This window comes from Stenella coeruleoalba (assembly GCF_951394435.1).
Source record: "Stenella coeruleoalba genome assembly, chromosome: 5".
NCBI classification, from domain to species: Eukaryota; Metazoa; Chordata; class Mammalia; order Artiodactyla; family Delphinidae; genus Stenella; species Stenella coeruleoalba.
In genome coordinates this window covers 143,137,950-143,159,575 of record NC_137150.1, presented here as the reverse complement: position 1 = coordinate 143,159,575, position 21,626 = coordinate 143,137,950, and the positions used below count along the sequence as shown (strand labels likewise).

Genomic DNA, 21,626 nt, shown 5'->3' with positions numbered 1-21,626 from the left:
TGGGCATGAGCGGGAATCGTTCTGGGAAGAGGACAGGGTCTTGAGAGAAATGTGGGCTTGTTGACTCTGAAAGCAAAGGGCAACTCGCCCCCCCCCCCCGAAAAACAAGCCCAGGAATCCGAAGGGAAGTTCAGAAATCCTCCCAGGACTGAAAAGACAGAGGTAGAGGCGAACGTGGCCAGAGCGGCTGAGAGACAGAGCTAGGACGGGGACACACACCCGACGTGTGTAAAGGGGACAGAGGAAAAGCAGACACAGAGAAAGACCTTGCCTCTGAGTCAGACAGAGACACGTCTTCAGATACGAAGGGCTTGTGAGACAGAAAACTGATTATTGAAAAACAAGAGAGAGAGAGAGAGAAGGACAAGGATGAATCCCAAGATGAACTTGTGGGAGGTGGGGGCGGGAGGGACGGCTAAGATCCCCCCAGCGAGACGGAGCGAGGTGCCCCGGGAGAGGAGCCTCCCCAAACCCGCCAGCAGCTCCTTAGTAGGACTGGGGTGAACCCCATCTCCCCAGCCTGACATTACATTCCAGCTGTGTTCGTTAAATCTTGCTCTAGAGAAATTTCAGATTCTTAGAAAATCAGGTCCCACTAGCTTTACAGTTTGGGCCTTGGGTCATGCTAAAATTCCTCACCGCTGCTCGACCCTCAGACCTTTATCCTAGTTTTCTAATGCTTCAGCGGTTTCAGCAGTGCATACAGACATTTAGGTATAACGTTCACTTGGGTGACCATGAGTTGTTCTAACCTTGTGAGGGGTGCACATGAAACTGCGAGAACGTTTCTCCATAGGTCAGGACCCTTTGCAGCCCCCAGGTGAGAGCTCCACGGAGGGGGCTCTCCTGAAATGCACGTGGGAGGAGGGGGCACCACCAGGACGCAGGACCCACGGGCCAGAGTGAGTCAGCGCTGGAGGGAGACAGTTGGCCCCGGGCAGGGACCCAGAGCCTGCAGCCAGGCCACCCCCAGGACTGCAGGCCGGGCACACTCAGGGGCACTGGAAGCCCCCAACGCACAAAGAGGGGTGGGCACGGGGACCCTGTGGGCGAAGGAAAGTGTCACGAGGGGACGGGCAGTGGGGGCTCTCCCCCAGGTAAGGCCGGGGGGCCAGAGCCATCGCCAGCCTCTTGGTGGGCCCCGGACCTGGACACGTAGCAGGACAGGCTGGCGGGGTGCTGGTGAGGCCAGGCCTGAGATGATGTCCACGCTTCCCCCTCTCAGACCCCTTGGGCCACTGCAGGGGTCCCTGCGCCCCGAGTTCAGGCTTCTGTGGACACGTTCCCACCCAACGACGGCGGGGTGGCCTGTGTGAGTCTAGGGTCGTCTCCTGGCCTCACTAACTGACCCCGACCGTGCCAAGCCACTGTCCTGAGACAGGACTCAGCTCTCTGAGCCTGGACGCAAATTCCCCAAGAACGGGCACTTTAACCCTTTCTTTCAGACTTTAGGGTTTTTAACTCCCCCCCATGGGACTTCCAGAGGGGGGTTCAGAGACACGTGAGAGGCATGTGGGCGGGGTCTCAGGCATCATCTCTCACCACAGCACCGCCCCCTCCCAGAGAGGCCGCGCGGAGCCCGCGCAGGACGGAAGGATGATGGTACCAGGCGGCCTTGGAGGAGTGGGCAAGGAGGGGGCCTCAGGGCCATCCCGACTGGAGGCAGGGGCCTGGCTGACCCCGGGCTTAATGGGGTGACGGCCAGCAGCTGGGGGGCCAGCGCCCCTCCGGAAGCTCCTTCTCAGTGGCAGGACATAGGCCGGTGGGCCCTGGCCTCTCTGGAGGGGACACAGAGCCAAGGCCTCTGGGACAGGAAACCCTTCCTGCTCCCACCCCCACTGCCCTGTGCTACGAGGCCGGGCCGTCCTGGGCCTTCCTCTCTTCTGCCGTCTCTTTGCTCCTTGTCTGCAACTGGCCAGAGCCCAGGGGTGGGAGAGAAGCCGGGGCCTCGCTGCCCCGACAGCCTGGGTGACACCTGGCACCCGTGTCACACCTGTGCCTGACCCCTGGGGACACCAGCCATTCCCTCCTCTGGCTGTTTCATTGGCAATAACCCTGCACGTTTAGGGCCCAAGCCCAGAAGAACCCTTCCCAGGGGTGCCCAGGCCAGCGCTCCCCAGGACAGGTGCAGCCTCTGTCACCGAGTCCCCCGGGCCCACTGGACACAAGGTGACCGGCACAAGAGGGGCTGCAGCTCCCGCCCCGGGGGCTCTGCGGGGGGAGCGCTGATGCAGACGTGCGGCCTCCCTGGTGTCTCCACCGCGTCCAGGCTGCGGTGTCTGGGCACGGATCTGCCCCTTTGGGGTTGGCATCTTCTCGCGACCGCGATGGGCAGATGTGCCGCGTCCGGAACGGGCGGCGGGAAACCACAGTAGTTGCCCTTCATCGCTGGCTGCCAGACGCCGCGCGGCCGAGGGCGCAGACGGGCTGAGGCCTGCGCGGAGATTTAATCTCTCCGGACTCCCGTCTCAGGAGCCTGGCCTTGGAGCGTCTCTCTTCTGCTATAAATACTTATGTGAGTCAGAAGAGAAACCGCGTCCAGACGGGCAGCCGGCCTCCCCCAGCGGTGGCTCCACGCGGCCCGATGAGGGTCCAGGCTCCCCCCACCCCCTGCCCCGCTGGCCCGGCCGCGACCCACTTTCCAGGCCAGCACAGCACGAAGTTTGCCGGAGCGTGATTAACAAAGGGAGACTTTCTGCTTCTCGGCAGCTGCGCCCCCTGGCGGGCAGCCGCGTGTGAACCGGTGCTGCGGGCACCGTCTGGCGGGGGAGGGGCCAGGTGTCCGCCTTCCTCCAGACGCAAGTCCTTCAAGGAAAACCGACGGAGTCCTCATGTGTCTCAGAATAACATGGAAGTGCGGGACGCCCATTTCAGGGCAGGCCTGGGGCCAAGACCCCAACGGGGCCCTGGTGAGCTGGCCCTGGCACCCACCCCCGCCCACCAGGGCGCTTCCTTCCTCCCAGCTCCGGAAAACACGGAGCACCCAGGTGTCCAGGAACAAGGATTGGGTCCAGTGAGACCCTCATGACCGACCTCTGACCCCTGACATCCGAGGCAGCTGATAAATGAGAGGTGGGTGGAGCCTGGTTTTCAGGTCCCACAACCTTCAGGGTGTCAGGGCAGCACGGACCCCAGATTTCATATGAGCTTCTTGGAGCCTGGAGGAGCCCCACCTGTGGGCCCGTGTCGAGCGGGTTCAGAGAAACAGCTGTTTTCCCGTCTACCCCTCTCCCGGGGTCCCCTCAGGGGACGCGCAGCCCCACCCCAGCCCCTGCAGGTGCACCAACCTACGTGGGACCCCGACTCCTAGACAGGGTTTTAAATAAAGTGGGGATGTGTTTGCAACATCATAAGTACACGCTGTGGGCTTGCCATGGGAGAAGCAGCAGACCAAAATAACATAAAGATAAAAAAAGGCTACCGAGGGCACTCGTGACTTCTCCTGCTGAGATTTTCGTGGATTTCCCGTATCTTCTACATCGAGCAGCGTTATTTACAATCTGAAAAGGAGCACACCGTCTCCCACGGTGCCCCGTCACCTCGGCCAGGTCCTCACCTCCAGATGCGGCCACCTGCCCCTCAGGCAGCGTAGGGCTCCCCCAGCACCCCCAGAGCCTGTGGGGGCGGAAGCTGCCCCCAGATCCCTGGACAGGGCCCCCCGCTGCTCCCAGGAAGCTGCTCAGAAATGCAGCCCCCGACCCCCCGGCTCAGACAGGACTCATATGCGAATGCTCACTCGTGCATGAGAACTGTTAGCAAATCAAGTCTCAAGACTCCAGAAACCGTTAACTTTTTTTTTTTTTTTTACATCGCCATTGGAGCATAATTGCTCTACAATGGTGTGTTAGTTCCCGCTCCATAACAAAGTGAACCAGCTACACACATACACAAGTCCCCATATCTCCTCCCTCTTGCGTCCCCCGCCCTCCCACCCTCCCCATCCCACCCCTCCAGGCGGCCACAAAGCACCGAGTCGACCTCCCTGTGCTACGCGGCTGCCCCCCACTAGCCATCCACTCCACGTTTGTTAGTGTATATATGTCCATGCCACTCTCTCACTTTGTCACAGCTTACCCTTCCCCCTCCCCATATCCTCAAGTCCATTCTCTAGTAGGTCTGTGTCTTTATTCCCGTCTTACCCCTAGGTTCTTCATGACATTTTTTTTTCTTAAATTCCATATATATGTGTCAGCATACGGTATTTGTCTTTCTCTTTCTGACTTACTTCACTCTGTATGATAGACTCTAGGTCCATCCACCTCACTACAAATAACTCAATTTCGTTTCTTTTTATGGCTGAGTAATATTCCATTGTATATATGTGCCACATCTTCTTTATCCATTCATCCGATGATGGACACTTAGGTTGTTTCCATCTCCTGGCTATTGTAAATAGAGCTGCAATGAACACTTTGGTACATGACTCTTTTTGAATTATGGTTTTCTCAGGGTATATGCCCAGTAGTGGGATTGCTGGGTCGTATGGTAGTTCTATTTTTAGTTTTTTAAGGAACCTCCATACTGTTCTCCATAGTGGCTGTACCAATTCCCATTCCCACCAGCAGTGCAAGAGTGTTCCCTTTTCTCCACACCCTCTCCAGCACTTATTGTTTCTAGATTTTTTGATGATGGCCATTCTGACCGGTGTGAGATGATATCTCATTGTAGTTTTGATTTGCATTTCTCTAATGATTAGTGATGTTGAGCATCCTTTCGTGTGTTTGTTGGCACTCTGTATATCTTCTTTGGAGAAATGTCTATTTAGGTCTTCTGCCCATTTTTGGATTGGGTTGTTTGTTTTTTTGTTATTGAGCTGCATGAGCTGCTTGTAAATTTTGGAGATTAATCCTTTGTCAGTTGCTTCATTTGCAAATATTTTCTCCCATTCTGAGGGTTGTCTTTGAGTCTTGTTTATGGTTTCCTTCGCTGTGCAAAAGCTTTGAAGTTTCATTAGGTCCCATTTGTTTATTTTTGTTTTTATTTCCATTTCTCTAGGAGGTGGGTCAGAAAGGATCTTGTGTGATTTATGTCATAGAGTGTTCTGCCTATGTTTTCCTCTAAGAGTTTGATAGTTTCTGGCCTTACATTTAGGTCTTTAATCCATTTTGAGCTTATTTTTGTGTATGGTGTTAGGGAGTGTTCTAATCTCAAACTTTTACATGTAGCTGTCCAGTTTTCCCAGCACCACTTATTGAAGAGGCTGTCCTTTCTCCACTGTACATTCCTGCCTCCTTTATCAAACATAAGGTGACCATATGTGCGTGGGTTTATCTCTGGGCTGTCTATCCTGTTCCATTGATCTATATTTCTGTTTTTGTGCCAGTACCATACTGCCTTGATTACTGTAGCTTTGTAGTATAGTCTGAAGTCAGGGAGCCTGATTCCTCCAGCTCCTTTTTCGTTCTCAAGATTGCTTTGGCTATTCGGGGTCTTTTGTGTTTCCATACAAATTGTGAAATATTTTGTTCTAGTTCTGTGAAAAATGCCAGTGGTAGTTTGATAGGGATTGCATTGAATCTGTAGATTGCTTTGGGTGGTAGAGTCATTTTCACAATGTTGATTCTTCCTATCCAAGAACATGGTATATCTCTCCATCTATTTGTATCATCTTTAATTTCTTTCATCAGTGTCTTATAATTTTCTGCATACAGGTCTTCTGTCTCCTTAGGTAGGTTTATTCCTAGATATTTTATTCTTTTTGTTGCAATGGTAAAGGGGAGTGTTTTCTTGATTTCACTTTCAGATTTTTCATCATTAGTGTATAGGAATGCCAGAGATTTCTGTGCATTAATTTTGTATCCTGCTACTTTACCAAATTCATTGATTAGCTCTAGTAGTTTTCTGGTGGCATCTTTAGGATTCTCTATGTATAGTATCATGTCATCTGCAAACAGTGACAGCTTTACTCTTCTTTTCCGATTTGGATTCCTTTTATTTCCTTTTCTTCTCTGATTGCTGTGGCTAAAACTTCCAAAACCATGTTGAATAAGAGTGGTGAGAGTGGGCAACCTTGTCTTGTTCCTGATCTTAGTGGAAATGCTTTCAGTTTTTCACCATTGGGGACGATGTTGGCTGTGGGTTTGTCATATATGGCCTTTATTATGTTGAGGAAAGTTCCCTCTATGCCTACTTTCTGGAGAGTTTTTATCATAAATGGGTGTTGAATTTTGTCAAAAGCTTTCTCTGCATCTATTGAGATGATCATATGGTTTTTCTCCTTCAGTTTGTTAATATGGTGTATCACGTTGATTGATTTGCGTATATTGAAGAATCCTTGCATTCCTGGAATAAACCCCACTTGATCATGGTGTATGATTCTCTTAATGTGCTGTTGGATTCTGTTTGCTAGTATTTTATTAAAGATTTTTGCATCTATGTTCATCAGTGATATTGGCCTGTAGTTTTCTTTCTTTGTGACATCCTTGTCTGGTTTTGGTACCAAGGTGATGGTGGCCTCGTAGAATGAGTTTGGGAGTGTTCCTCTCTCTGCTATATTTTGGAAGAGTTTGAGAAAGATAGGTGTTAGCTCTTCTCTAAATGTTTTATAGAATTCGCCTGTGAAGCCATCTGGTCCTGGGCTTTTGTTTGTTGGAAGATTTTTAATCACAGTTTCAATTTCAGTGCTTGTGATTGGTCTGTTTATATTTTCTATTTCTTCCTGGTTCAGTCTTGGAAGGCTGTGCTTTTCTAAGAATTTGTCCATTTCTTTCAGGTTGTCCGTTTTATTGGCATATAGTTGCTTGTAGTAATCTCTCATGATCTTTTGTATTTCTGCAGTGTTAGTTGTTACTTCTCCTTTTTCATTTCTAATTCTAATGATTTGAGTCTTCTCCCTTTTTTTCTTGATGAGTCTGGCTAATGGTTTATCAATTTTGTTTATCTTCTCAAAGAACCAGCTTTTAGTTTTATTGATCTTTGCTATTGTTTCCTTCATTTCTTTTTCATTTATTTCTGGTCTGATCTTTATGATTTCTTTCTTTCTGCTAACTCTTATAGGAAGTGGGTGAACGTTAGGGAGAAGCAGAGATGCCTTCAGTGTTTCAGGACACCCTGTGTAATTCCAAAGTAGCTTTGCTAGTTTCTGAACCTAAAGTTTTATCACGCACACTCTGGTTTACTCAAGTACTAAACCGGAAAGTGTATTTTATTTGTACACTGATTGCAATTTTACCCCCTTTCGCTCTTTGCTCATTTAAACTGTTTCAAATGGGGCCACAGCTGCCAAACCCGCAGAAACCCACCATTGGTGAGTTTTTGCCAGTTTACAAGGAAGACCGGACGAAGAGGCAGAACTGCTTTCAGACAGGAAGCCCTGTGGGTGAAGTCAGGCTGGGGCTCCGGCAGCCCCACAGGAACAGGGAACTCCAGCCAAGATAGGGTCTGGAGGTGGCCACACAGGGGAGCCGCTCGTTAAACTCAGGCTTGTGGGGTGGGGGGGCGCCCTCAGAAAGCTGGCGATCCAGGACCGCCTGCCGCCAACGGGCCGGGAGGGACCCGCTGTCCCAGGACGCGCTGAATGCCACCTTTGTCCCGCAGCCCCTCTCATTAGAACCATTATCTGAGCTGTCACACGCCACACTTCCTGCCTGTCTGGGCCTCATTACACTTGTGGGGACAGGGGGAGGCTGACGGAGAGCTCCCGTCCCTGGCACACCCTCCATTCAGGGAAGAGGGGGCTGGGACAGGAACCTCATGGCTGGTGACACTTGACAACACCTGTTCTTGGGGGTGAGAACTGTGTCCCCCAGCGGGGACCAGACGCAGGCTGGTGTCAGCCAGGCTGGGGGCAGGCAGGGTGTCGTGATCTTGCGCCGGTCGGTCGTGGACCCTGTTTGCGATATTAAGTCCTGATGCCCCCAGCAACACTCGGCAGTGCCCCCGAGCTGTCCCTGGGTGATGCCAGGGCCACTTTCTCCAGATTCTGCACTGGCCACGGGACCAAGCTCTCTGAGGTCGAAGGTCAGAGACAAGGTCCCCCTTGGTGGGCTCTGATGGAAGGCGGGGGTGGGATGTCCAGGGGCCACAGGGCCTCCCCGAAGGAGGCAGCGTCCCGAGGGCTACAGGGGGGCAGAACGTCCTGTCCCAGGTGGCGGTGGGGCAGCCAGCCTTGGCCCCCCGTGGAAGCCCCTGCAGCCCTCCCCTCCCCTCTCCAGGACGCTCCCCACCCCACAAGGCCCCCCAATCCACGGCGGTCTGCAGCCACTGCTCCAGGACATTCGGTGTCCAGGGGTGAACTCCACCTTGCTTAGGGGGTGCACCCGCAGAGAGGGCTGGAGCGGGGCGCCCCGGGGAGAGGGTCCGACCCAGACAGCGTGCGGAGACTGAAGGAGGCTCGACCTAGATCGTGGGAAGGAGAGCACCGGCCTTCCCCTCCCCCTCAGGGAACCCCACAATGCGGACCAAGGCGGGGACTCTGCACCAGGATGACACAATGTATTGGCCTGTCCTCAGGGACACGTTTCTTAAACGATAAGGACTCCAGGAAAGCTTGTAGACTAGGAGCTCTCATCCATGAGTAACTCTTAACCTGGGGCTTGGACAAAGCCCCGCCCCTCCTCCAATACGCCCTGCTGACAGGGGGACCCTCGAGTTGAAGGGGTGCCCAGGGGTGCCCAGCAAACCTGTGGCCCTTGCTGCTGCGCCATCCTGCTGGTGGTACCCAGTGGACTCTGGTCTCGTTGACCAATGTGTTGGGATTGACCCGGGCCCACTGGGAGGCCGAGGGCCGGGGTACCGGGCAGATGCCAGGGACGAGGGTCCTGCTCTGGGCGGGGCCGGCCCAGCCCTCTTGCCTCCCCACAGCCTCACATGAGCCCCGAGTGGCCGGACTGCCTTTCTGCTTATCGTCGCACCCTGGGTTCAGACTTTACGTGTGCACCCTACTCACTGGTCAGGCTGGGGGTGCCCAGGGCCCCTTCCAGAAAGACCAGGAGGGGCAGCGTAGCCCTTGAGGGCTTCACCGCCCAATTCCTCACCACTGGACCTAGGCTAGAGGAGCGTTCACACCCCGCTCAGACCCGACCTGCAGAAAAGATTTAAACCCAGTCGCTTTGAGGCCTTGCTGACGCAGCCCACCTCTCCTCTAGGGCACAGTGCCTGGTTATCACGCCGGCTCCATCTTTGACAAATGCCCTGCCCGTCCTCCCGGCTATTGCGTTCTGAGAATAACCTCGATGGGAATTTGCAAGGCTGCACCTCTGGGCTCCCCCGTCACCTGTCACAGAAGCCCTTCCTGCTGGCCCTGCGGAGGGGACAGAGGATTCCACGACAAGGTGATGGAAGCTGGGGCCCTGCAGCTCCTAGACCCCACCCCTCCGCATGCACCGTGGGGTCCCCACTGTGCATCCAGGGTCCTCTCTGCTCGGCGGAGGCCCCCATGGCCCCCATGTCCTCACTGCTAAATGCAGCACCGGCACTGCAGCTGGTCCCTTGTCTGGCAGGTGTTTTAAACATTCTGGAGTGTGTGACCCACAAGACCTTTGCTTTGGTCCTCCCGACAGGGCACTGTCTGGACTGGGTGGTGGGGGGGGACCAGCTGCCTCCGCCTGGCTCTGATGGCAGCTTTAGGCTCTGGGGCTGCATAGTCAGGTCGCGCCGGGGTCTTTAAGCTAAAAATACGCGTTGCTGAAATTATGGCAAAGGCCGCCGCGCCCCGCACATTTGCTGAAAGCCCTCCTGCCAGTACATGGACCCCGGCAGCAAAACAGCTGCTCGACGCGGCTTCCCGCGCATGGCACTGAAACGAGCAAGGTCATGCGGTGTCTCGCAAGCCAGGCCAGAGTCCGGCCCACATGGCTCCAGCTGCCACAGAAGACCAACGGCCATCCCACTGCCTCCTCCCCTCATCCCCCAAAGGGGCTGGAGGCTGGGTGGGCGCAGCTGGGGGATGTCAGTGGCATGTCACCACTCCCAGCAGGGGATGACCTCCGGTCGTGGCTTGGACCTTTGGTCTGCCCACTGCCTGAGCTGTCCTCTCAGTTCTGACTGCTTGTCCCTGCATCCCTGCCCCATTCTCCATTTGTTCTCCACTTGTGGCCACCCAGAATTAAGGTGACAGCTGAGTCCAATAACGTCCTCCGGCCAGTGGGGTAGAAGTAGAAGCGGTAGATAGGCCTCTCAAGTAACGTCCAAGCAGAGAGCAGTCATACTTCCTTCTCGTTTACTTTCTCCACTTGGCTGGAATACAAACATGATGGCCAGCACTTGGGCAGCCATCTTGGACGATGAGTTAACAGCCAAATGTTGAGGATGACTGTGCGGCTTTTCTTGTCTTCCCTATGAACCTTTCCTAGGACTTATATACAGCGTTGACTAGAATGGTGACAGTGGTCACCTCTGCCTTGTTCCTGACCTTAAAGGGAACACTTTCAAGAGTTCACCATTAAGATATGATATATGACATAGACTTTTAGAAAAAGTTCCTTTTCATATGCTCTGAAATAACTTTTTTTAGATTAGAATCCTTTCTTTCTTAAATGCTGGTAAAACTTGCCGGTTAAAACTATCTAGGCCTGCTTTGCTTTGAAAGGTTTTATCCACTGGTTCAATTTTACTAATGTTTACAGGACTATTCAGGTCAGTTATTTCTTCTTGGCTTGCTTTTATTAAGTTATATTTTTCCAGAGTTCTAGCCACTTCATCCAAGAGGATAGAGCTATTCATAACAACCCCCACGTAATTGGTGGAGCGTCTGTGGTTATGTCTTCTGTTCTCATCCCTAACACTAGTCATCTGTGCCCTCCTTCGTGGTCAGGATGGCCAGGGGTTTGTCCGTCTCACCAGCCGTCTTCAAAGAATCGACTTTTGGCATTGTTGACGTCTCACCACATGTTTGTCTCAACCTTGATATTTGTCTCCCTTTCCCTATGTTTCTTGTTCTCTCCTTTCTTGCTCTGCTGCCCCTTCCCCTTAAAAGTCAAGAAGCTGTGTGCTCCGCATCCGGCATCTCATCCGTCACGTAAGTTGCCTGCCTGAGCTCCCACAGCCTGAAGTTAGCCCACACTGCTCTTCGTGCCCTTGTCTATTTTATCTAGGTGGGTAGACAACACGTGGTGTCTTAGATCATCTACTTATTACATTTAACTGTGCATACTTGCCATTTTCTTTGCTCTTAACCACGTACTCTTCACGTTTTCCGTGGTTGTGTGTCTGCCGAATTAGAGAAAATTTCTTCAGCTCTATCTTCCATTTCACTAGTTCTTTCTTTAACCTCATTGAACTGCAATTAAATCAATCCCTTGACTACTGAATCTTTATTTTTAATTTTATTTACTTCTTAATCCACTGAGTTTTATCTCCATTTATTATACTTTTCATTTCTAGAAATTCTATTTGGTCATTTTCAGTTTAGCTTGCTACATTTTTGTTGGTCACGTGCCCTTTATTCACATGTGAAGTCCCGTTGTATTGACCCAGGCACACCTAACTCACCGGGTATTCTGCCCTGACAGCCCCCCAGTCGGAGCACCTGTGACCTGTTTTGCTGCCTCTGGTTTCTTAGCTCACTTGTGGCGGCTTCTGGCCTGTGTGCTTTGTGGTTTTTACTATGATTTCCTGTGTCTTGGACTTTTACCTGTGGGAGCTCCTTGAGGTCAGGTTGAGGTTGGGTTCTCCCAGAGGCACTGCCAGACTGAAACCACTTCAGCTGAAATTCTGGGCCTTGGGGTCCTCAGGTGGCGTGAATTTGGTATGCCAGCCTCCTGAGGGTCCGTGAGCAGTCGCACATCCCAACGGAGAGGTTTCCTCCTCCTCTCAATGCCAAAGTTAGGGGCTGGCAGTCCCCTGGGTGGTGGGGTTGAGGAGTTATCCGGGTTCACCCTTGTGAGGAGAGGGCGGCCCCCGTGTGGGGAGGGCTTCCCCACTGGACTGCACTGGTCTGGCCGGCCCTGAACCTCCCCGACCTGGGCCTCCCCTGGGCTCCCACACGCCCCAGCTCCAGCCTCTGCGTATTCGCTCCTCCCCTCCAGCTCCCTCGGGTGTCTGAGGACGACTGCTCGTGGTTTATTTGGCACCTTTGCTTCCAGTGGGAGTGACAGGCAGGGAACCAAGTTCCTGGATCTGCCAGAACCAGAAGTCCTGTGTGTGTGTGTGTGTGAGATCCTGGTGTGAGGGCTCCCCTGCCAGGACCTGGGGTGTGGGTGCAGGAAGGCAGGGGGCGGCCCTGGCTGCCCGCAAGTGACCTCTGCACCGCTGCCCAGGGTGGAGCATCAAGGCTGCTCTGGGAGAAACACTGTTACCTCCGTGACTGCTGCAGGGGTCACATGGCGCGTGCGTGGCACAAAGCCGGCTTTGCTCTAAAAGGTGCACGAACTGTAGCCGTGTCTCTGCTTTTGCCGTGTGGAAAGGTTCTTGCCATTGTGACACTTCACAGCACTGGGGTGGCCTGGATCTGGGCCCCTGCACGCCCGCTGCTAGGATCCCACATGGCCAGGACAGATGCTCACCCGGTCCTGGCCACTCTGTTCCCAAGACAGCCCAGTGAGTAATGAAATGGCCTCGTGTCATCAGCAAGGACACCGAGACCAAGGGGCCGGCCATACTGGGCCGGGGGGGGGGTGAGGCCATTGTTAGCTGAGCAGTCAGTGGGTGAGCAGGGGGTCTAGTGATCCAGGGAGGGGCCTCCCTACCTGAGAGGGGTGTGAGAAGTGCAGGCACAGAACGCAGAGGAGCGCGGCCAGCACAGCAGGACGTGCCGCTGGCTGCTCACAGGGCACTTCCACGGGCATCGTTGGCTCACCCTTCATCACCTTCTGCAGTGACAATACACATCCTGCTCCCGTTGCAGTCTCCCCACAGCCCCACTCTCCCAGGGTCATGTACCCCAGGTAGGCAGTCCCAGAGGAGAGCCTCTTTCCTCCTGTGCTCCCAGGGGGGGTGCTCCTTGGCCGGGTCTGGACCCAAAGAGGTGGCATGAGTCTGGGCCGTCCTGGAGTTGGGCTGCCTGCCAGGTCCAGTCCGCATTCTCAGTGTCCTGTGTGTCCCGGGTCACCGTGTCCAGGGTGGTGCAGGCTGTTGGCCATGGCTTTGTAATTTTCAGACACTCTTCTGCTGCCCCCAGTGGAGCTGGCTGGGTTCAGGTGGGAGCAGGAGATCCCTGGGCTGGCTGGCCTGGGGAGGGGTGTGGGGAGTGGGGGTTCTGGGGCTCCCCTGGTACCGACCTCCCAATGTCCCCTTGGCTCTTCTCCTGTGTCGGCGGGAAATCCATCCCATCCCCGTCCCGGCACTACCACTTGACCTTGGCGCTCCAGGGGCATCAGCCAGGCTCCTTGGGACCTGGGCCAAGGGTCCTCACCTTCCCCTCAGCCCGCTCCCCAGCCAAGCCTGACCATGGCCGAGGGGTTCCCAGACACTGCTGCCCAGAGCCTCCCTCTCCTGCCTTTGGCCTGGCCCAGGGTCCAGGTCCAGGGCCCATCACCCAGCCAGGGCTCAGCTCTGCCCCTCCTGGGTGTCACCTCCCCTCCCAGGGCTGGGAGAGGCAGCAGCCCCTCACAGTGGGCTGCGTGAGGACAAAGGATCTCTGCACACTTGGCGGGGTCAGCACGGAGCAGCGCCACCCAGCAAGGGTGGGGGAACATCCATGCCCCTCCTGTGAGCCCCTCAGTCACCCCAGTCTCTCCTTAGGTGGTTCTCTTGGGCTGAACCTGCCTCCTCCACTCCAGGGATGGGCAGGGTCTTGGCTGGCCGGTCAGTGCACGCCACCCCTGGCCCCACCATCGTGATTGGCTCAGGATGAACATGTGACTCCATCCTGGCCAATGAGCATCTTCCCTGGGACTTTAGCTGGAACTAGGAGGAAAGAGGCACTGTTGGCTGTGCCCACCTGGAAGACACAACCCAGGGGCTGGCCAAGGCCACGGACAGTGGGACCCACAGGGAGCCACCAGGGCCAAGGGGAGAAGCAGATGACCCCTCCCCAAGCTGAAGGCACAGTTATCCCTGGGGAGAGTAGCCCCCCGCATGGGTCTAGCTGGTTAGAGCAGGGCCGGCCCCAGGTGTGAGCATCTGGGGATCTCGTGCTCCTGCCTTGACGGGTCTGAGTGGTGGTGTGGAGACAACGCCTCTGGACTGGGGGCACACACCAAACATCGGGCAGTGCAGGTGCGAACAGCACTCTGTACTCAGAGCATTCGGCAACCCGCGACTGTTCTCTGGCAGGAGCAGGGGCCAGCTTTTTTCAAACCACATAACTAATGCATATTTATTATGGAAAAGTGAGAAAACAGATAGGCAAAAACAGAATGATCTACGCCACCCACCATTCCAAAGTAACAGCAGTTGGAATGGTAGCTGCTCTCCCCTTTCCTAGACATTCTCCAGTGCAGAAATTACACCTGTCGGCGTCTGCATATAAAGTGGGCGCCACTCTACACACTGTTTCATTATCCCACCGTCTGCACCTCGTGTATCACGAGTATTTTTCTATGACAACCAATAGATAATGCAGTCATCTTTTTTGGTGGTTACGTGGTATTTCACTGTGGAAATCAATGGTACTTGCAGTAAGCTGTCCATTGTTACTGGCCATTTAAGTGTGCTGCTTTTCCTTGTCTTTGCTTTAAACATCTCGTGCATACCTGGGGCTCTTTGCACACTTATCCAATTAGTTTCTTCGAGTAAACGACAGAGTGGAATTGCGCCATGTGTGTTTAACGATCGCGTGAATGTGGCCCAAAATACGTCTTGAAGGCTGTGGGGACGACAGGTCCCAGGCTCTGACGCTCTGGTTCTGCTTAATCACCCTCTGGAGGCTGCACGTCTCCCATTAGAATCTGTAATTCTAGATTCCTAATCATTTTCACATAGTTACTGGCTGTCTGTGTTTCCCTTTTGGTGGCCCTTTTTTCCCACTTTTAATTGGGGGAATATCTTGGTTTGATTCCCTCAGGACTAGATCCCGAGTCCGGGAGTTGCACTAAGCAGCTTATCTGGGAGATGGTCCCACCTCGGGAGGGGGAAGGGAGCGGGAGAGAGAAGGCAGTCAGTGAAGGGGTCCTATAAGCCACTGGGCCGGCATCCCCTCCCAAGGGTGAGAAAGCTGAGTGATTGACCCCCGGCCCCGTCAGGCATTGTCGAGGCTGCTGGTGGAGTGGGTGTGGGGGCTAAATTCCCCAGGACTCCAGGCCAGCACCGTGCAGACCCTGAGAAGAGGCACGGGGGGACGCGGGCGGCAAGTGGGCGGGGCCAGGCACCTGCCAGGTCAGCCACGCACCTGCCTTGCTCTTGGCCTCTGCGTATGTCAGAGCGCTGACGACAGCATCACACACTGTGCCATAAAGGCTGAAATTCCTGCCTCCTCCAAAGCCATTTGCCTTTCCATTTTGTTCCTGGGATATTTTCAGTCATGAAGAAAAGTTCAATCCTTAATTTAATTCTGAATCCTTAGAGTTTCTGCCTTTATGATAAGCTTAGAGAGTATTTCTTCACTCTGCGAGAATACAAACATTGTGCTCATTTATTCCTCGTATTTTAATCACTTTGTTTTAAAAATAAGGGTTTTATCCATCTGGAACTGGATTGCTTTGAGTCTTCACTGGTATTTTGGTGAGACGTCGGGAAGGCATGCCTGGAGGGCTGTGAGGCAGGGGGCATTTTGGACGCCGAACAGCCCAATTTTGAGTTTGTATCTGTACCAGAAAATGGCATAAATCTAGATAAAGATGAGCGAAATAAGCGAAGTCCCTTTTGCACATAATCGTAGCGAACATTCACACCGCAGCTCGCTTCCTGACGCGGTCCCTCCCCTACTGGCCACCCATGTGGACATGGGCAGGGGGAGGCCTCCAGGTTCAGGGGAGGGTCGGGGCCCAGCTCTGCCACCCACCCAGCCGGCCGCGGTGAGGAAGGACACGGGTACGGCTGGCGCTGCCCACGCGGTTCCGGCCCTTCTGAGGCAAGACGGGGGCGATGCCTGCAGAGGGGCCCGAAGCCGTCCCCGCCCGGAGCTGCTCTGCAAACAGTGCGGCGCTGTGCTCACTCCTTCCACGCGGGCTTGGAGACTTTCTCTCTAAGAGGCAGAAAGTCAGTCTGTGAGGCTCTGTGGGCCCTGCGGCCTCTTGAAACTTCTCAACTGCACGGTTGCAGCCCAGACCGCACATAAACGATATGCAAATGAACACGCGCTGTGTGTAAACTGCGGACCCCGACATTTGAATCCCACTTGATCTACACGGGATCCTGCCCTGAGTCGGCATCTGTGGGGCCTCATCCCTGCCTTTCCTCTGCTCCTTTCCAGGGACAGAGACCCCCTGAACCGGGGACCCGGGACCATCTGGAAAGGCAGAACAGCAGGAGGGCTACCAGGCTCCAGCTGCGCGGAGAGACCCCTGGGGGCCTGTCCCGTCTCCCCCTCCCCTCTCCTGTCTCCTTCCACCTTCAGGTGGAGGCTTCAGTGCCCGCAGGCTGACCTCGGGGCGGACGCCATGCACAGCCGTGTCCCCTCAGCACACGGACGCAGACGTCACAGGGGTTCAAACACCTGTGTGGATTCTAGTCATTCTCCACGTGCTGCTTCCGGAACCCAGCCTCCCCTCTCTCCAGAGTTCAGATGGCAAACTGTCAGCTCTGCCCCGTGACAGTCACACCTGCGTATGAGAAACACGGCAAGTGTTCGCCCCGCCGGACGCAGCAGAGGCCACGGTGAAGTGAGCTGAGCTGCAGACACTTCCCCTGGGGCCGGGGGTCAGCAGATAGGTCTCAGGGGGCCCCAAGGGCATCTGGCCTTTCTGTGCACAGGTGAGAACAGATCTTCCCACAGGAGAGGGTGGAAGCAGAGGCCTGAGTCCAGGGGGTTCTGCAGATATGGGGGCCCCAGCACAGGCCGGAAGACCCCATGACCCATTACTCCAGTTTGTCTATCTTTGCTTTTATTCCCTGTGCCTTTGGTGTCAGACCCAAGAAATCATTGCCAAGTTCAACATCATGGAGTTTTGCCCTATGTTTTCTTCTAAGAGTTTGATTGCTTTAGGTCTTACGTTTAGGTCTTTGATCCATTTTGAGTCTATTCTTTATGTGGTGTTAGGGGAGGGTCCAACTTCATTCCTTCACATGTGGAGGTCCAGTTTTTTCAGCGCCATTTGTTGGAAAGACTGTCTTCCCGGCTGAAGGGTCTTAGTGCCCTTGTCGAAACCATTTGGCCACACGTGTGACGGTTGATCTCTGGGCTCCCAGTCTGGTCAACTGGTCTACGCGTCTGTCCTTGGCCGGCACCCCACTGTTTTGGCCCCTGCAGCTTTGTAGTAAGTTCTGAGATCAGTAACAGTGAGTCCTCCATGAACCTTCTAAGTCTGCCCCCAAAAGTCTGCACCCGCGTGGCACACGGCATGTGGGCCTGGTGCACAGGGCGCTCGGCCGTCCAGGCCAGTCCCCGAGTCTGACCTCTCGCCACGGGAGCCGAGTTGCACCACAGCGGCCGCCCACGTGACCCGTCACATGCTGCCATCCACCCATCCCTCCTCCCAGGACACGGCTGCGTGTCCGGTGCCCAGCCAGCCCCTCGCTGCTCCCCCTGCATACACGTGTGCCCGCGAGCCCCCTGTCTGTGCGGGGTGGGCGTCTGGGCGGATGTCACAGCCCACCAGAGCCTCCTCTTGTCATCTGTCCCAGCTGCGTGAGGCGCTCCAGCCAGGGCTTTGGCTCCTGGACACTCCCTCTCCGGAGGTGTTTTCCACGGCTCTTCACTCACTTGTCCGTCAGACGTTTGTCGCTTACCAGGCACCTTCCGCGTGCCAGGATGGAGCAGGGAGCCCAACTGCCAGGGACAGGGGACGAGCAGCAGACAGGTCACTGGGGGAAAGTATTCGGAGAAAGCTGGAGCGGCTGGGAGGACAGGTGATGCTGGTGGGGGGGGCGGTGCATGTTACACATGGGTCAGGGAGAACCCCCCCTTAAGTTACATTCGGGCAGACAGCTGAAGGAAGACCGGGCTGCCGGGCCGTGACCAGGTGCTGCAGGGGTGTGGTGGGGTGGACGTGTGAGGTCAGAGGGGTGACCAGAGCCGTGGGGCTGGGTTCTCTGGGGACGTGGGAGCCCCAGGAACGGGCCCTCCAGCTGTTGTATCCAGGATGGGGGTGGGGGCCAGGGCAGAGCAGGGAGCGGCTTGGCCTTGGACGGGTGCCAGGGGCAGGGTTCCGACTTGTTTCTGAAGGTAGCACCATGGTCTGATTGATCTGCTGTTAGGTTGTCCCAAGGCCCTGCCAGCGCCGCTGTGGACAGCACCCTGGTCCAGCTCTGGAGTGGCAGCCAGGGGGGAGCTGCTGGCGTGTGACGTGCAGCGCGGGGCCTCCTCGTCTCCCCAGGCCCGTCCCCTTGCTGTGGCCTGCTGTGCCGGCCAGGCTGGGCCAAGCGTCCAGTGTGCCCTCGAGGCAGACCTTGGTTCTGGCCGTCCTAACCTCCATCCCCTGATACTCACAGGGAGGTTTCCGGGCAGCACTGCCCGCATCCGGCCATGCCAACCCGCTGCCCCAGACCCACACAGTCCCGGGAGACCGAGAATTACACTGGAGAAGCCCCGCTCCACACCGCTGCCCTCCTGACGCTAAGAATCACCATCGTGGTGGACCGGGACCCTGGAGACTGACCCAGGTGAGGACCCCCCGGAGGAACAGGTGCAGCCCTGAGGACTCTTGTTAAGCCGCTCCCCTTACCCACCACCCAGGAGCCCACAGGCGAGGTCCCAGCCTCTCCTGACGGCCAGAGTCCTTTGCCAGGTCCCAAGGCGGACCCCTCCGTCCCGGTGCAGCTCCAGAGCCCCAGTGACAGTGGTCAGCAGAATAGTGGTTCCAGGGACACCACGTCCGAAACCCTGGAGCCAATGACCCTGTCAGCCTACGTGGCGAGGGTTGCCATCCGCTGAACTTGGAGGGCGGATTCTCCTGGCTGAGGGGGCACCCAATGCAACCGCCGGGGTCCTTGACACGGAGGAGGCAGCAAGGAGAGAGGCACAGAGTGGGGGGCGAAGAGGACTGGCCCCCAGGCGGCCTGGGGATGGAGGAGGGGCCGCACGTCAGGGAACGCTCAGCCTCTCGGAGCAGGAAAAGGCAGGACGCGGCTCTGCCCTGGAGCCGCCCACACCGTCTGGATGCCCGGCATGCTTTGCTCATTACGGCGGCAACAGGCAACCAGAGGGTCAGGTCTGTGCTCCCCTGAGGGGAGGCCGGGGCTCCCTTCTCTCCCGGGACCCCGCCCTCTGCCGGGGCCACTGTCCGCATCTCCCCGTGTGCTCCCCGTCCTGCCCGGAGCCGAGGCCCAGGGCGAAAGCAGGCTGCCCCAGTACCGGGCCTGGACTCCCTAGGTTTTCGGTCAGTGACCCACAGATGGGTCCGCAGGAACGACCTGCTCTGAAGACAGGGACTGGTGGGGACAGGGGCATCTTAAGCCATGGGTGTCCCTCCCCCAGCAACCGGCAGGCTTCAGGAAAGGCTACACCCAGTGCAGGACCCACTGAAAACCCTCGGTGGCCTCACAAACTACGCCGCCATGTCCCTCCCACAGGGGGCCCGGCCCCAGACCTGACGGCGGACGACCAAGACCCTCCGTGCCCCGCCAGCTCCACAGCCCCACGCAGGCGTCGCAGGCCCAGTGTCCATCGCCTGGCTGGCCCGGTGGTCACCGCCGGCCGTGTAGACGTGAGGCTGGAAGCTGGGGTCCCTGCCTGGAGGCCCCACAGGGAGCGCCTGCCGCTGATGCCCTGGGCTCGTCCGGTAGAGCAGGACACAGGCCCGCCCAGGGGAGCGGCCGAACTGCTCACCGCTGGGGCTAAGACTCTGGTTTGCTAAGTGTTCTCGGCCAGAGCACATGCGTGGCCTGTTTGTTCCGACGTCGTCCTGGGACCTCAGACCACTGGTCGTACGGGCACCTCAGGGCACAGGCGGCCACTGGCCGCTACTCCACGCCGGCGCCCGGAAGCCTCGGTCTTCCTCTGTGGGGTGGGGGCCTTGTGGGAACGGGTTACCACCGCAGCCCGTCTGTCCACGGCACAGTGGCTGGAACGGGCGGCCCGGGGGGCGGCGTGGGAACCGAGCCCCTGGGTGTCCTGCCCACAAAAACAGCGCGGTGACCACGGCCTCTCCAGAGCCCCAGCCGCGACAGAGCCGGCGTGTGGGAGCCGGAGCCAGGTCACTTCCCAGCGCCGCCCGCCAGGATGCCAGGGGCCCAGGGCCCCGAAGAATGTCTGGGAATGTTGGACGGCAGGCGGGGGCGAGAGTGTGCAGCCAGCGGGGTGCGGCCGGCCTCGAGGGAAACAGTGCGGCAGATAAGGCTGCTCTCCCTTCCGGGCCGGCTGCTGACTTTGGCTCCAGCGGTACCCACACGGGGACCCGGCGCCAGGGGACAGGAGGGGCCGGCAGGGGACGGGAGGGGACGGGCTGGGGGGCTTGAACTTTCCACAACCAGATCCGGCTTCCAGGGAGGACGTGGGGCCGGCAGGGCCGGAGCAACTCCACGTCCCTCTGCCCCCCGCATCCTGTCACTGGAGCTTATCTGGCAATAAAGGGTTTCTGAAGGGCGCTGGGCTGAGCAGTGGCAGAAGGACAGGCCCGGGGGCTCGTCTGGACCCGGGGACCCTCGGCAGGTTTGGGCTGAGCGTGAGCTCGACCGCCTCAGCTTTTCCTTTTGTTTCATCTTTTTCTTGCTGAGCCGCACCTGCGCCAGGGGTGAAGGTCGAGCGACGCTAACAGAAAGCCCAGTCGGCCGGCCGGCCCAGCCAGGCTGCAGCCACGGCCCTCCCAGGCCATCACCGTCACCCCGGTGGCCCTCGGCCCCTGCCTGTCCCCCCGGCAGTCCGCCTGACACGGGGCCGTGCGAGGGGCCCTCAGCCCAGCACCCCGGCTGTTTTCCTTCTTTTCTGTGCACTTCCTCCCCGCCACGGGGAGAGCTGTCCGTGTTAACTTTCCCACGGCTGTCTTTGTACCATCTCCCCATCTCTCCCCACGCCTGGCCTGAGGCTCTGGGACCATCGCAGCTTGCCACAGCGCCACATTCCCTCGGTCGCATTCCCTCCACCTCTCCCTGGGCCCCTCTGCCTTCCCCTGGCTGGATCCCTGTCCCTAATCCAGGTCATTCTCGCGGCTCACACGTGGGCTGTAGGGAACATCCTTCGAGGTTTCACCTGGATCACAGGTGCGCTGACTGCGGAGGGCGGCCCCGTCCCATCACGCAAAGGAAGGTCCCCACCCAGCCATGCACAGGCCACCACATGCAGTCCCCGCTGACCTGCGCCCCCGCAGGTGGTCAGGACGGAGCAACTCAGGCCCCGTGTGAACAGCTGGGCCACGAAAACAGCGGACCAGGCAGTGCTGAGAAGGGGGCGGAAGCAGGCCCCAGGCCACAGCCTGGACAGCCCAGCCAGATGGTGGAGGAGGGGCCGTGTCCAGTCGATCTGGGTCCCCCAACATTTCCCCTGCCTTTCCCCGGTGGGCACACGCCGGGCGGGACAGAGGAGCTGGGGGAGATGGGAGGCAGCAGGTACCCACATAGGGCAGGGAGGCCCAAGGCCGCCCAGGTTGGAGCAACCATGACCTTGTCTGCAGAACCTGGGATTTCTGTGGGTTCATTGCTTTCACTCACTTATGGGGCGTGGGATGAGGGTGCAGCAACAAAAGGAGGAAACAGCGTTTGACCGAGACCTGGCC

General features: G+C 56.9%; 1 pseudogene across 1 annotated transcript in view; it reads right to left on the bottom strand.

Moving 5' to 3' along the window:
- LOC307186436 (olfactory receptor 1571-like) overlaps positions 1-18,436 on the bottom strand; it is a 41,363-nt pseudogene extending 22,927 nt beyond the window's left edge. Inside the window, exons 1-2 of the transcript in view lie at positions 18,407-18,436; positions 17,681-17,746 (exon numbers count right to left, since the gene is read on the bottom strand). The product of the transcript in view is annotated as an olfactory receptor 1571-like (transcript). The remainder of the gene's footprint in view (positions 1-17,680; positions 17,747-18,406) is intronic.
- Positions 18,437-21,626: the final 3,190 nt, after the last annotated feature.